This window comes from Muntiacus reevesi, chromosome 22, assembly GCF_963930625.1.
Source record: "Muntiacus reevesi chromosome 22, mMunRee1.1, whole genome shotgun sequence".
NCBI lineage: Eukaryota > Metazoa > Chordata > Mammalia > Artiodactyla > Cervidae > Muntiacus > Muntiacus reevesi.
The window spans coordinates 46,822,810-46,837,113 of record NC_089270.1 but is presented as its reverse complement, the minus strand read 5'-3'; the positions used below and the strand labels follow the sequence as shown (position 1 = coordinate 46,837,113).

The window sequence follows — 14,304 nt, the reverse complement described above, 5'->3', positions numbered from 1 at the left end:
TTTAACTTATTTTATTGCATTTTAAATCTACTGCCATTACAGACCATATAAAGTCAGTCTTTGGAAAGATATCTACAGGTCTCAATTTTTGTTTTATGCCAAAATTTGTTACACCCAGAAATAAAATTCAAAGTATGCAGTAAAACAAACCAAACTTCATAATTATTTCAACAAACAGATACCAAAGTAGTGATGGCTGCTGGAGGTACTGCCTCTGACACCAAAGTACAGTTCTATGAGAAAACCCACCTCTTCTGCAGAATTCTCCAGGGAGACCTGGGGAAAACATAGGTGTAAGAGAGAAAGTTTACATCCAGACAGTAAAGAAAATACTGACTGAATTTAATGAGTGTTTCCCAAAACAGTAACACTTTATACTTGTACATATTTATAAATATGGGAAGGCATGATTTCAAAATTTGGGAAATAAGATAAATGTAAATATTTGTGGGAAAAAATCATACCAGACCTCACCAGACGTACTATTTTCCCGCTACTTAGTCATGCAAAAATGTATTAAGTTCAAAGTGGAGTAAATACAACCCTCAGAGAGATTCTCAAGTCAATCAGATAAAAAGAAAATACTAGAAGATATAATGAGCCACCTTCCCAGATGGCTCGGTGAGTAAAGAATCTGCCTGCAGTGCAGGATATAGAGGATCAATCCCTGGGTCAGGAAGATCCCCTGGTGAAGGCCATGGCAACCCACTCCAGTATTCTTGCCTGGAGAATCCCATGGACAGAGGAGCCTGGCAGGCTACGGTCCATGGGGTCGCAAAGAGTCACATATAACTGAAGCGACTTAGCACACATGCAGAAGATATATTACACGTGTGATCTTAAATCTGAAATTTAATAATATTCAGTGTATGAGATTGACAACAGTACCCTCTCCTGGTCCTGCGTCACGCTGCTTAGGGCATTTACTATGCTGGATATGACAGATCTGCCTCACTCGACCTCCCACCTGCCCATGGGCAATTAGAAAGGGAGCTTCTTAGCTGTTTGGGAGGCAAGCACAGTTGTGGAAATATGAGACATATCACAGCATCATCCCAGCATCCATCCCCCAGCTTCTTGGGTAAGGAGAAGCAGGACAGCAGAACGCCAGCAGCAGAGGTTTTTGGGTCTGACCTCCTAACCCTGGGTTGCAGCTTGGGGTCTGTCCAGCAGTTTCCAGAAGGTCTGGAGGCAAATATTAACACAGCTGTGGAAGAGGTGGCTCCAGGTATGGATTCCAGCACAGCTCCTGGCACGCCCTCTGAGCTACCCTGGTGGGTCACCTCTGCACTGATCCCCTAAAACCTGCTGTTAGGTACTTCAACAATTCTGTAAGCACCTAATACATTGTATGAAATCTCTTCAGCTTAAAATATCCAGAAAGGCTTCTGTTTGTGATGTTGAGACACACTTTTGTTGTTCAGTTGCTCAGTCATGTCTGACTCTTTGCAACCCCACGGACTGCAGCACGCCAGGCTTCCCTGTCCTTCACCATTTCTGAGAGGTTGCTCAAATTCATGTCCATCAAGTCAGTGATACCATACAACCATCTCGTCCTCTGTCACCCCCTTCTCCCCCAGCCTTCTATCTTTCCCAGCATCAGGGTCTTTTCCAATAAGTCAGTTCTTCGCATCAGGTAGTCAGAGTATTGCAGCTTCAGCTTCAGCATCAGTCCTTCCAATGAAAATTCAGAGTTGATTTCTTTTAGGTCTGACTGGTTTGATCTCCTTGCAGCCCAACGGGCTCTCAAGAGTCTTCTCCAACACCACAGTTGGAAAGCATCACTTCTTCAGTGCTTAGCCTTCTTTATGGTCCAACTCTCACATCCATATATGACAAATGGTAAAACCACAGCTCTGACTATATGTGGACCTTTGTCAGCAAAGTAACGTCTCTGCTGTTTAAAATGCTGTCTAGATTTGTCATAGCTTTTCTTCCAAGGAGTAAGCATCTTTTAATTTCATGGCTGCAGTCACCGTCCGCAGTGATTTTGGAGCCCAAGTAAATAGTCTGTCACTGTTTCCGTTGTTTCCCCATCTATTTGCCATGAAGTGATGGGACCAGATGCTACGATCTTCAGTTTTTGAATATTGAGTTTTAAGTCAGCTTTTTCACTTTCCTCTTTCACCTTCGTCAAGAGGCTCTGTAGTTCTTCTTTACTTTCTGCCATAAGGGTAGTGTCATCTGTATATCTGAGGTTATTAATATTTCTCCCAGCAATTTTGATTCCAGTTTGTGCTTCATCCAGCCCGGCATTTCACATGATGTACTCTGCATATAAGTTAAATAAGCAGGGTAACAGTTACTGCCTTGGAGTACTCTTTTCCCAATTTGGAACCAGTTCATCATCCCATGTCCAGTTCTAACTGTTGCTTCTTGACCTGCATACAGGTTTCTCAGGACACTGGTAAGGTGGCCTGGTATTCCCATCTCTTTAAGAATTTTCCACAGTTTCCTGTGATCGACACAGTCAAAGGCTTTAGCATAGTCAATGAAGCAGATGTTTTTCTAGAATTCCTGCAGTTAGTTGATAGACATCCCCTCTGGGAGAGGCGGCAGTTTCACACCCTGGAGGGGTTGTCTGGGTTGTCCTCACCTGTTTATTCTCATTAGACCACAATGTACCGCAGAGTGCAGGACCCAGGCAAGAATACCTGCAAATCTCAGTAGAATTATGCTATCATTCACAGATGAATTTTTAAATTTTTTATAAAGAAAGGCAGATTAAGCATAGTATTCATACAGCAAAATACAAATAAGCAGTAAGAAAATGGGAGAGCTGACAACTGTCTATTACCAATACCAGTGCTTCATAAAAAAACCAGAAGGTAAAAATGTGATTATCTTGTAAAATGTAAACTACAAAACTTTTAGAAGAAAACACAGGGGAAAAAAGTCTTTGAGACTTAGGACTAAGTGAAGACTTCACATATGACACCAAAAGTACAATCATAGAAGAGAAAACAATGATTAAGTGCATTACATGAAAATTTAAAACTTTCTTGCCTCTTTAAAAAAAATCCTTGTTAAGAGGATGATAAGACAATCTGTGGATGGGAAGAAAATCTGTGCCAATCACATACCTAACAAAAGACTTACATCTCGAATATATAAAGAACTCTCAAAACTCAACAGTGAAAAACAAACCACCCAATTTGCTCACTCGGGAAACAATTTGCCCACGAGGGAAAGACAAACCAAAACTACAATGAGGTATCACTACACAACTATTACAATGAGCAAACATTTAAAAACAGTGAAAATAACCAAATTCTGGCAAACACATAGAGAAACTGGATCTTTTGTACACTGCTATTGGGAATATACAGCCACTTTGGAAAGTAGTCTGGCTGTTTCTTGTAAAACACTTACAATGCAACCAAGCAATCATACTCTTAGGTACTTACACCAGAGAAATGAAAACTTAGGTTCACACAGAAAACCTGTATACAAATGTGCATGGTAGCTTTATTCGCCACAGCCAGAAGCTAGAAGTAACTCATGCTCTTCAACAGGTGAAGAGTTAAACTGTGTACTGTGACACATCCATACACTGACCCTACTCAGTACTAAAACGAAATAAACTACTGATGCATATGACAGCTTGGGTGGTTCTCTAGGGCGCTGGGCTGGGTGAAAAAAAAAGTTCATCTCAGAAAGTTACATACAGTACAATTCTAACATTCTCAAAATGACACAATTACAGAGATGGAGAACGAATTACCCCTTGCCAATAAATAGGGATGCAGAGGGTTGGAAAAGAGGAGATCTTGAGCTACATGATGGAGTTTCTTGGCAGTGATGGAACAGTACTGTACCTTGATTAAGGTGGTGGTTAAATCTAGACATGAAATGTTACCAAAGTGCACAGAATTATACACACACACACATGAATGAGTGCACTGAAAACCATGAAATCTGAATACAACTACTTAACAGTATCGCACTAGTGTCAGTTTCCTGGTTTAATGTTGTTATAAATAAGTTGTGTTATATAAGATATTACAACTGAGGGACACTGAATGAAGGTTACACAGGAGTTCTTGTATTATTTTTGCAACTTGATGTGAATTTATAATTACTTCAAAATAAACTTTTTTTCAATCATCCTTATTTTTAAAATTACTAATATTTTAGGTAGGATCAAAAATATAGAAATAATATATTTTAAATTGCTCGAAGATTTTTTCATTTTTATCTCATTGTTTTTGGTAATGTCTTACTATGTACATAATATTACAGTATATAGTTTTCAACAGACATACACATATTGGGAATGCAGACACTTTTTTTTTATGCTGTTGGAGTAAGACATAAAAGTTTCACAGACTTCAGTGACAGAAGTGATAATAATCTAAGACTGTCTATTACATTTTTTTTTACTTGGGCAAGCATACGTTAGAACAGGAAAAACATGGGTTTGAGAATCAAAAAGAGCTCAATTTGTAACCATATAAACAAGTCACAATCTCATCCTCATTTGTGAAATACAGAAGTTGTATTAGATCATTCCCAAGGACTGTCTAGCTCTAAAAACACTATGACTCCATGAGTTCTACAATAGGAAAAAGTGAAACAACCATAAAGAAATGTATGACTAAAACTCTAACCAGTATTTATTGAAACTATTACTATGGATTCAGTATTGCCAGGAATATTAAATAAAGACATAGTCTAAGTCATCATCAACACAAACACAGAAAAGTGCATCTACAAAGATAATTTTAGCTCAAAGAAAACAGATTGCCAAAAAATCCTGTTTAAATATATATAGATAACAAGTACATGTGACTATTTTACATGCAATCTCACAGTTCTTTAAAGCCTCTAATTCCTGCCCATGGAATTATATTAGGTTCTGAATTGCAGCAAATAACACACCAAAGCATACAGATCTCCTGGGGCACAAGTTTGCAGGTTGGTATATCACAAGAAATAGACTACCAAGACATCCAGAAAAGAATTACTTTCCATCCACTTAATTATTCTCCGTCTACTTGATTAGACTTAATAAGATGGAATTTTAAGACATTCATTATTCAGGGGAAGTTAAACATCTACAAGGTGATTATACCGCCCTGTTACACCACCTTCTGCCATGCAGAAATACCACCTACCTGAAACAGAGGCCAAAACCAGGAAAGAAGTCAACAGTCTTCTAAGCAGTAAAAACACAACAAGGTCCTACCACTAAAGCTCCATGCACAGCACGTTCTTTGGTTTCTCACCCTGGACCTTCTATCATTTTTATCCACCATTCAACAAGTAGCTATGGGTTCTATTTTCCTATTGCATGGAAAATACCAAATTAGAAAGATGAGTTAACTACTGAAGGTGGGTGTAATGAGAGCAAACAAAAAGATACAGTTAACAGTAAAATAATAAGCAAATCTACCCCTCAAACCAGACATGATTTAGGAAGGAACAGTTTCACCAATGAACAAAAATATGGTGATCTGTATATTGCTGACTGAAGAGATTAATGACTGGAGAGTCTACAAATACATCATTAAGAGTTCATTGACACCCAAGACATATGAATGGAACCACCAAAGTAGTACTTTTTTTTTTAAACAGTATTATAAACGGCATTATCCATCTTAACTTTTTCTAATGGAGAAGAAAACTGAAAATCACATTTAAATTACCTTTCCAGCATTCTTTAGTACTGAACCAAATTACATCACATCTAATGTTACCATGAAATAGAGACATACCAAAACAACAAAAGAGGACAAAACACAACAAGGAATCCTGAGAAGTTGAAATATCATGTTGAAATTCATGAAGGCAACAAGGCATACCTGTGAATGCTTTACAACCTAAAAAAACAAAACTGCACTGCAGGAAATAAACAAACTAGTATCCTGTCTTCAATTCCCAGATGGTCTTTAAAAAAAAAACCACCACCATCACTTCAACCTCTCTGAAGTATGGCTATTCTAAAATGCAATATATCTCACAACCGCTGTCACCCAACAGCAAGATTTACTTGGTAAAAACTGTATGTTGACATTTCCTAGAAAGATCAAAAACACAGTGGCATCAAAGTGTCTTAGGTTTGATTAAAAATGGTCATTCAAAATACCCTTTAAAAAAAAATGACCAGAAGTCTGTAAAAGTACAATCAAAGGAGAAGGACAGAAAATTTTCAAAAATAAATTAACATCCTTTTACTTTAAAAGATAGTACATATAAAGTATTTATCACATTACTTATTAAGTACTCAATAAATGTGGCTACTACTATTATTAACAAGCTGGAAAATAAGAACTGGGAGCTGATGAAAACATCTGTGATCACAGTGATCAGGCAACCAATAAATACTTACTAAGTGCCTACAAGGTCTCCAGCAGGGCAATACAAGTTCATCACAAGCAACTTACACAGCAAGTTTATTTATCTCTGATCAAATAAATGACAAGTTGCACAATACCTTCTAAGCCAGTAAGGTAAACATCATACTACATTCTGCAATGACTAGAACTTAACCAAGTACTTTCAACTTCTTTCAAAGCACTGTCCTTTATTTAAGTCCAGTATGCAGAACTCAAGGAATAAATTATTCACTTGTAGAGAGTCACCAAATGATTAAATGAATATTTTTTAAAAGCATCACCAAAAAAAAAAAAAAAGCATCACCAAAAAAAAAAAAAAAGCATCACCAAAATGAGTGGGTTTTTTGTTTTCCTTTCAAAATGAATCTTGTGATTTTTATAGGGGGAAACAAAATGCTCTCCAGGTTTAGGTCGAATAAGGATTTAGATAAATTTCCTCTTAAGGAAAATCTTTCTAAACTTGGAGCACCCTCTCTACTCCTAGGATTTATGAATATTACAGGGACAGATTTATATAAGAATACACATTAATTACAATGTTATCTTTCATTTATAGTAAATATCAGAACAGCCAATGTATAGAGATGGAATGGAGATTAGCCATTGCCTGGGGCTGGGGAAGGTCAGAAAGGTGATGAAAGAGTTCTAAAATTGTTTGTGATAGAAGTGCATGACTCCAGAATACACTAAAAGCCACTAACTTGTACAATCTAAATAGGTGAATTGTACAGTATGTAAATTATATCTCAAGCTGTTATTTTAAATTTTTAACTCTTTTCAAAACTCAACAAATCACACTTGCCGCATTACAAAGTCCATGGGATGTATCCTCCGTCTACCTCTCTCTTAGCTAGCTGACTCCAATCACTGACAGTCCTACAAGGCCACTTTCTTAACCAATTCTTTTCCCTCAAGGTTTGTGAGGGAAGAAGGCAGTCCATTTTGTAAAAGCAAGAAATACTTCACACTGTATTTTAATACAAGTGATTTTTCAAAACAATTATTTTCATGCCATACCAAAAAAAAATACTGATAAAGATATCTATTTATTGTAGCATTATGAGTTTAAACTAAGATCATCACATCTAGTCCCATCACCTCACGGCAAATAGATGGGGAAACAGTGGAAAAAGGTGACAGACTTTATTTTGGGGGGGCTCCAAAATCACTGCAGATGGTGACTGCAGCCATGAAATTAAAAGACACTTACTCCTTGGAAGGAAAGTTATGACCAACCTAGAGAGCATATTAAAAAGCAGAGACATTACTTTGCCAACAAAGGTCTGTCTAGTCAAAGCTATGATTTTTCCAGTAGTCATGTATGGATGTGAGAGTTGGATTATAAAGAAAGCTGAGCGCTGAAGAATTGATGCTTTTGAACTGTGGTGTTGGAGAAGACTCTTGAGAGTCCCTTGAACTGAAAGGGGACCCAACCATTCCATCCTAAAGGAGATCAGTCCTAAATATTCATTGGAAGGACTGATGCTAAAGCTGAAACTCCAATACTTTGGCCACCTGATGCAAAGAACTGACTTATTGGAAAAGACCCTGATGCTGGGAAAGATTGAGGGCAGGAGAAGGGGACAAGAGGATGAGATGGTTGGATGTTATCACCAACTCAATGGACCTGAGTCTGAGTAAACTCTGGGAGCTGGTGATGGACAGGGAGGCCTGGCGTGCTGCAGTCCATGGGGTCGCAAAGAGTCGGACACGACTGAGCGACTGAACTGTTGAGTTGTAAAGAATGTGTTACTACTCTATCAGCAAACTAGGAATCACCTACTAGGATAGAGATGTAGTATTATTTTAGGGTCTATGAAATGTATGATCCCTGGAGGGTATAAGGAAAGATACATCAACATTTGCATAATTTCACAAATATTCTGCCTCATGGTAATAACAGTGTTTGAAATTAAAAAAAAAAAATTTAGAACTCATATATTTATTTTCACAGGCTCCATGGATCCCCACCCACCTCCTATGGAATACCAGGACTGTCTGCTAGGATACTTTTAAAGAAACTATACAAAATAATAAACAAGGCTGAATAACACACCTAAGAGTGCACTTTGAGTACGCTATTTTTCATCCACATGTACCACTCTGTCTATTTAAGGATCCTACTCAGAGGAACTTGTGGTGAAGACAAATTTCATCATCCCATCCTCAGTGCCTACATGGTACACAGATTAGGGAGCAGTTCTCAATAAAAACTTGCTGAATAAAAAGAGATTTCTTGCCTGATTAGCCCTACTGACTGCTTGCAGCTGGGCTTTCTATTTAGGAACTTTTGGAAAACATTTTTCCTTTCTGGGCTGGCTTAAAGAAGCACCCAGAACAACAGAATCTTATCACCCTCTTCATCAGCCTAAGTTGTAGCTCCCTTTTTACAATGAGCAACATTACGGGCAGAGTCAGACCTCTGCATGTGAACCGATCAGGAACAAATACCTTCCTGCATTCCTTCTGGGGCTACTACAAGATGTGCCGGTTGGCGGCCTCAGAGCAATTTTTAAGGCTCTCGAGAGATGAGAAGAATCAAGAAATGAGAAGAAACCGGGCTTACAGTATGTACTCCAAAAACATTTTAGGGTAAAGACACTTAAAGTGTTCAGGGACACATATTTTGACCATTTTTGAAATGATTGTGATTCTTATGGTCTATAATCATAGACTTTGTTTTGAACACAAAAATACTGGTAGAAGCCTTGTTTCTTAAGAACAGGTAAAAATAAATATAATTACCGAAGCTGAAGAAATTAATAATAATCATTTCATTATATAAAATAAAAAATAAATAAGGGTATAAAATTGATTACCTTTCTCCATTCCAGTAAACGTAACTAACTAAAATTTTCAAGTAAGACAGCTTAAGGCATTCCTATTTGAAAGTAATAAAAAAAAAGAAGGGGAAAAAACTGGAATTAAAAGTCAAACCATGATCAATAGCTATAATGTGATGAAGGCAATTTCATGGGGGATATTTAGTTTCTAAATTACACATTTTTTTCATAACAATATTTTACAATGAGCATGTGAAACTGGTGATAAGGAAAAAACTGGTTTTTCCTTTAAACACACATATACACTTTCCCCAAATAAAACAATATGAAAATTTTTTTATGGTTTTACAGAAGCTTTGGGGCTAATAAAACTGCTCAAGCACTTTAGACAATAGTAAAAGGGGCTGGGATGGGAGTGGGGAGGGAAAGTTCCAACTTTTGTTAATGCTTTTTACCAAAGTTCAAAATCTAATGAAGAAATACACATATAAGCAAAGCATGGCTTGAGCTGAAAAGGACTTTACAGGAGCAAGAGAAAAGAGCCATCACTTGGGATTAGAACAAGAGAGCTTGCAGACAAGGTAACATGAGCTGGGTTAGAGGGATGATCCCACTGATGAAGTAACAATAACTGAAATTCAGAGTACATGCTCTGCCCCTCAACCAATATTTTACATATTAAAAATAGTTCAAGTAGTGAATATACACCCCAAACATACTTTATTTTTTATTTTTAAAAAATATAAGATTTGCTACATAAAACAATGAAAACTTTCCTACATCACCTAAGTTTTTAACAATTCCACCATTCCTTTACCATTTTGGCATGAATCCTGTGTCCCTGTTACTATGCACCTGTTACTGCAATGAGACACACATTATCTTTTCCCAATGGATGATAATTTTGCATTTTCCCCATTAATCTCCATAACTTTGAGAGTGATGATTGTCATCCATTTCTACTTTATGTTTCCATAATACTCCTCAAATAAATGGATACTCAACAGATGTTTACAGATTAAACCTAGTTCTAATAATTGGGACAACAATCACCATCACGACAGATGTCTGCGGATCAAATACTATTAACAACTAAGTCACACTTTTGTACACAGAACAAAAAGCAACTAGATTAACATACCTTCCCCTAGACACTAAACCAACTGTTGGTCTTTGGTGTAACTTGTTCAGAAAGGTGTTTTTGTTTTTGTTTTTTTTTAAATAAGCCTCTCAAGCAGCCTTTACAGAATATTATCTTTTTCTGTCACGAAGACCTAAGTCAACAAATCCATTTACTGGGTACTAGAAATGTATTAGGTAACAGAGTGAATCTGCACAGAAATAGAGGACAGTTCTAGTTCCCAGGGATCTCAAGGGACACTTCACAATTCAAGAAAAGCCTTGGCAATGTGTATAATTAAGACAATGCGTTTAAAACAATGTGAAAAGCACACAGGAAATATATGTTCTCCAGGAAACACAACCTAGATATTTCAAAGGTAATTCTGAGTGCTTTCTTCATATGTAATCTTTTAAAAGTTCCGGAATTCTCTCCTTTATTGTTTAAATAAGCTGGTAAGTGAACAAAAATAGAATTTTGGAAGCTTGCTTTAATCTTCTACTTTCTATTATGAGATGGAAAGGAAGATTATGCTAGCAAGCTTGCCTGACATACTTATCAAAGGAAAGGAGAAGAAAGGGGAGCATTATGTGTACAATGCCAGATACCATCAAGATTACTAGGAAAGATCATGTGTTTTTATGTCTACACTTCCAAAATTCTATAGGAAGAGTAAAGCATCTCTCAGACATTATTCTCTGAAATTGACTTTTAGTTTCCCAAGTATAGTTTCTCTGCTGTTATGCTGAGCCTGTGAATTTATGTTATAATGCTTCACACCACTCATAAAGTTACTGAGCAGTTAATGAACACTTCGGAAAGTTGTTATATTGCTTAAACACACACACACACACACACACACACACACACACACACACACACCCAATCACTGGGCCAGAGGTTCCAATAAATTCAGTTTGAAGCAGTTAATGAACACTTCGGAAAGTTGTTCGGAAAGTTGTTATATTGCTTAAACAAACACACACACACACACACACACACACACACACACACACCACCCACCCCCCCCCAATCACTGGGCCAGAGGTTCGGAAAGTTGTTATATTGCTTAAACAAACACACACACACACACACACACACACACACACACCACACACACACACACACACACACACACACACACACACACACACACACACACCACCCACCCCCCCCCAATCACTGGGCCAGAGGTTCGGAAAGTTGTTATATTGCTTAAACAAACACACACACACACACACACACACACACACACACCACCCACACACACACACACACACACACACACACACACACACACACACACACACACACACACACACACACACACACCACCCACCCCCCCCCAATCACTGGGCCAGAGGTTCCAATAAATTCAGTTTTCTAAAGAAGCAGTTTTACAAAATAACTCAGAATGGAAGAAAAGACAGGATGGAATGCTATCTTTGATAATGAGTAGCCAAAAAGACACTACATAATAACACACCCACCGCAACTTTGTTTATAGGCTTGTAACTTGCATATGCAAGTACTCTACAAAGTATTGCACAAGAAGAAACTGTCAAAAATGAACGCTCATGAAAATATTCCTTTTCTAAATTAGGTTTCTAACAAGGATGTACTGTTTCTAAATGTAACTTCTTTAGCAAGTATTGACAGGTATGTGTATTAGTCGCTCAGTCGTGTCCGATTCTTGGCGACCCCATGGACTGGAGCATATCAGGCTCCTCTATCCGTGGAATTCTCCAGGCAAGAATACTGGAGTGGGTTGCCATTCCCTTCTCCAGGGATTGACAAGTACAGAATAGCACTAATGCTTAAGATGGAGGAGGAAAATTTTTCTTACGTTTATCAATAGTACAAGCTGCTGTTACTAACTATAATCTCAATGGGTTCAGTAGCAGAAACTAACTTTACGGAAGGTATCTGCTCGGCAAAATAGTTTAACTTTATTTCTATCAAAATTCTATTTTTTCCGCCTAATCCTATAGACCCTAGCAATCTGAAATTTTTTGTTTTGTTTTGCAATGTTTCTTTTTCCTTCCACAAGAATCTCCGCCAGTCAGTCGAGGTAACACTTCCCACAGTTCAAAGGTGAAGGCAAATTCTCTCTACAAAGAGCTCTTGCTCCTCATCAGCACCCCTCCCTTTTTTTTTTTCTTTCCAAATTATCTTGACCTAAGAGAGGTTAAAGCTCCCTTACAATGCAAATCCACAAAACAAACTATTTTAGGTGCCAGGAATGAAACTGGGATGGGAGGAAAAGTTCGACAGTGATCAAGAACCACTTCGTCCTAGAAGTGAGCCTTTCCAAAACGCAGGAAACGATGTTTTGCCCAAAGAACCTGCCGCCCTGAAGCCATAACTTCCATCAATAGGCAAAGAAAAGTTACAAAGACGAGCTCAGCACCCAAGCAGCCTGCGCGGGTGCCGAGACTGGAGAGCTGCAAAGATGCTCCCTGGCCCCGACGGGCGGCGGCTGCGGGGTCGGTGGGGCAGACTCCGGCTCAAGCAGGCACCGAGTCTGGGGGTGCGCCGCCGGCCCGGAGCAGCGCGGGCACGACGCCCGCATCCGCACCCCTCCCCACGGCCGCGAGCAGTGGGCGGAGAGACCAGAGCAAAGGAAAAGCAGGACAATGCTGGGCCCGGCTGGCGACTCTGCACTCTCCTCGGGCCCCAGCGCCCCTGCGCGCCCGGGGTCGCCAGCTGCCGCGCTAAGTTTGCTTCCCAGCCCTGCCTTCATGGCCAGGGCGGCAGAGCGGTGGCCGCCGACCTCCCTCCGCCTCGCCGCCTTCCTCCCCGCGGGGCGGCTCCCGCGAGTCCGCGAGGGCGCGGCGCGCGCGAGCAGAATTGGGCGCGCGAGGGGAAGGGGGCGCGCAAGGAACCAGCGCGCGCACCGGCAGCCGGGCGCGCGGGGGAGCCAAGCGCGCGGCGCTCCCCGAGGACCAGCTGCCGCTCCGGCGAGTTTTCGGTTGAGACGGGGGCTGCGGCGCGGCTTACTGTCCGTTACGGGTCTTGGCCCGGGCGGCGCAGCTTCCAACCATCCTGGCCCGCCTCCCGTCTCGGCCCCCATCAGAAAGCAGGCGAGGGCCAACGACCTCGTCTCCCGCCGGGGTTGTGGCCGCCGGCCGGCGGGCATCCAGGCGCCCGCCTCTGGAGCTGGAAGAGAAAGTGAAATGAAGCGCCTTTCCCCAGGCAACACCTACCCGTCCCCAGTCCAAGTGCAGCTGCCTCGCTCCTCAGGCGCCGCCGGTACCCGCCCTCGGGCCCCGGGCTCCGTTCTCTTGACAATGGCGCGTCCCCTTTAAGGAATAATCCGATCGGAACCGATCTGTGGTTAAACCTCCCTCCGACTCCAGATTTTAACCGGATTTCTCTCTCTCTCTCTCCCCAAGAGCCCGACGGGCGCCCGGCGGTGCTGCGAGCTCTTCCCACCTCTTCCCCGCCCCGCCCACTCCCTGGTCTTCCTGATTGGCGAGAAACACTACAACAGGAACAGCAGTTCTCACACCCCACTGGCCAGTGCAGCCGCCGCTCAGAGTTACCCCCGCCTTCACCCCGCCCCTTTTCCTGGGTTGGTCCTACCTCCGATCATTCTCTGTCTTCTACTCTGTCGTTGCTTTGGAGAACTGGCAGTCAAGGCTTACCCTCCCGCCTCCGGAAAGCGAACTTTATTTTTATTGGTAAAAGGACATCTTCCTGTGCAGCTGATTGGACAAGGAAGGAGTTAGTCTGCACGCCCCTTACCTATTATTGCTCTCTCTCCACGGGTTTGAGAAACACGACCGCAAAGTCCTCCTCCCCACTTTGCCTAGTTCAAAGCGCCTTTCCCATTAAATGTTGGTAAGGGTCGTAGACAAACTCATAGTCTGTATTGGGGAAAGACGAAAAGGGAGAGAAGAAAATTTCAAAATCTCCTAATGATTAATATATCAGGGAACTGGAGCTGGGATCCAGCGGAATCTCATTCTTCGGTCTACTGAATGGAGTGGTTAGAATGAGGAAGAATACCCGCATTTCTAGTACTCACTCTTGAGATGTAACCAACAAGTTTTAACTCACT

The 14,304-nt window shown here is 40.6% G+C and overlaps 1 protein-coding gene across 10 annotated transcripts in view; it reads right to left on the bottom strand.

Annotated features, from left to right (window-relative positions):
* FRYL (FRY like transcription coactivator) overlaps positions 1-13,666 on the bottom strand; it is a 254,961-nt gene extending 241,295 nt beyond the window's left edge. For all 10 annotated transcript variants that reach the window (XM_065914173.1, XM_065914177.1, XM_065914175.1 and 7 more), the window contains exon 1: positions 13,448-13,666. The gene's annotated coding sequence lies outside the window, so the exon portion shown is untranslated. The remainder of the gene's footprint in view (positions 1-13,447) is intronic.
* Positions 13,667-14,304: the final 638 nt, after the last annotated feature.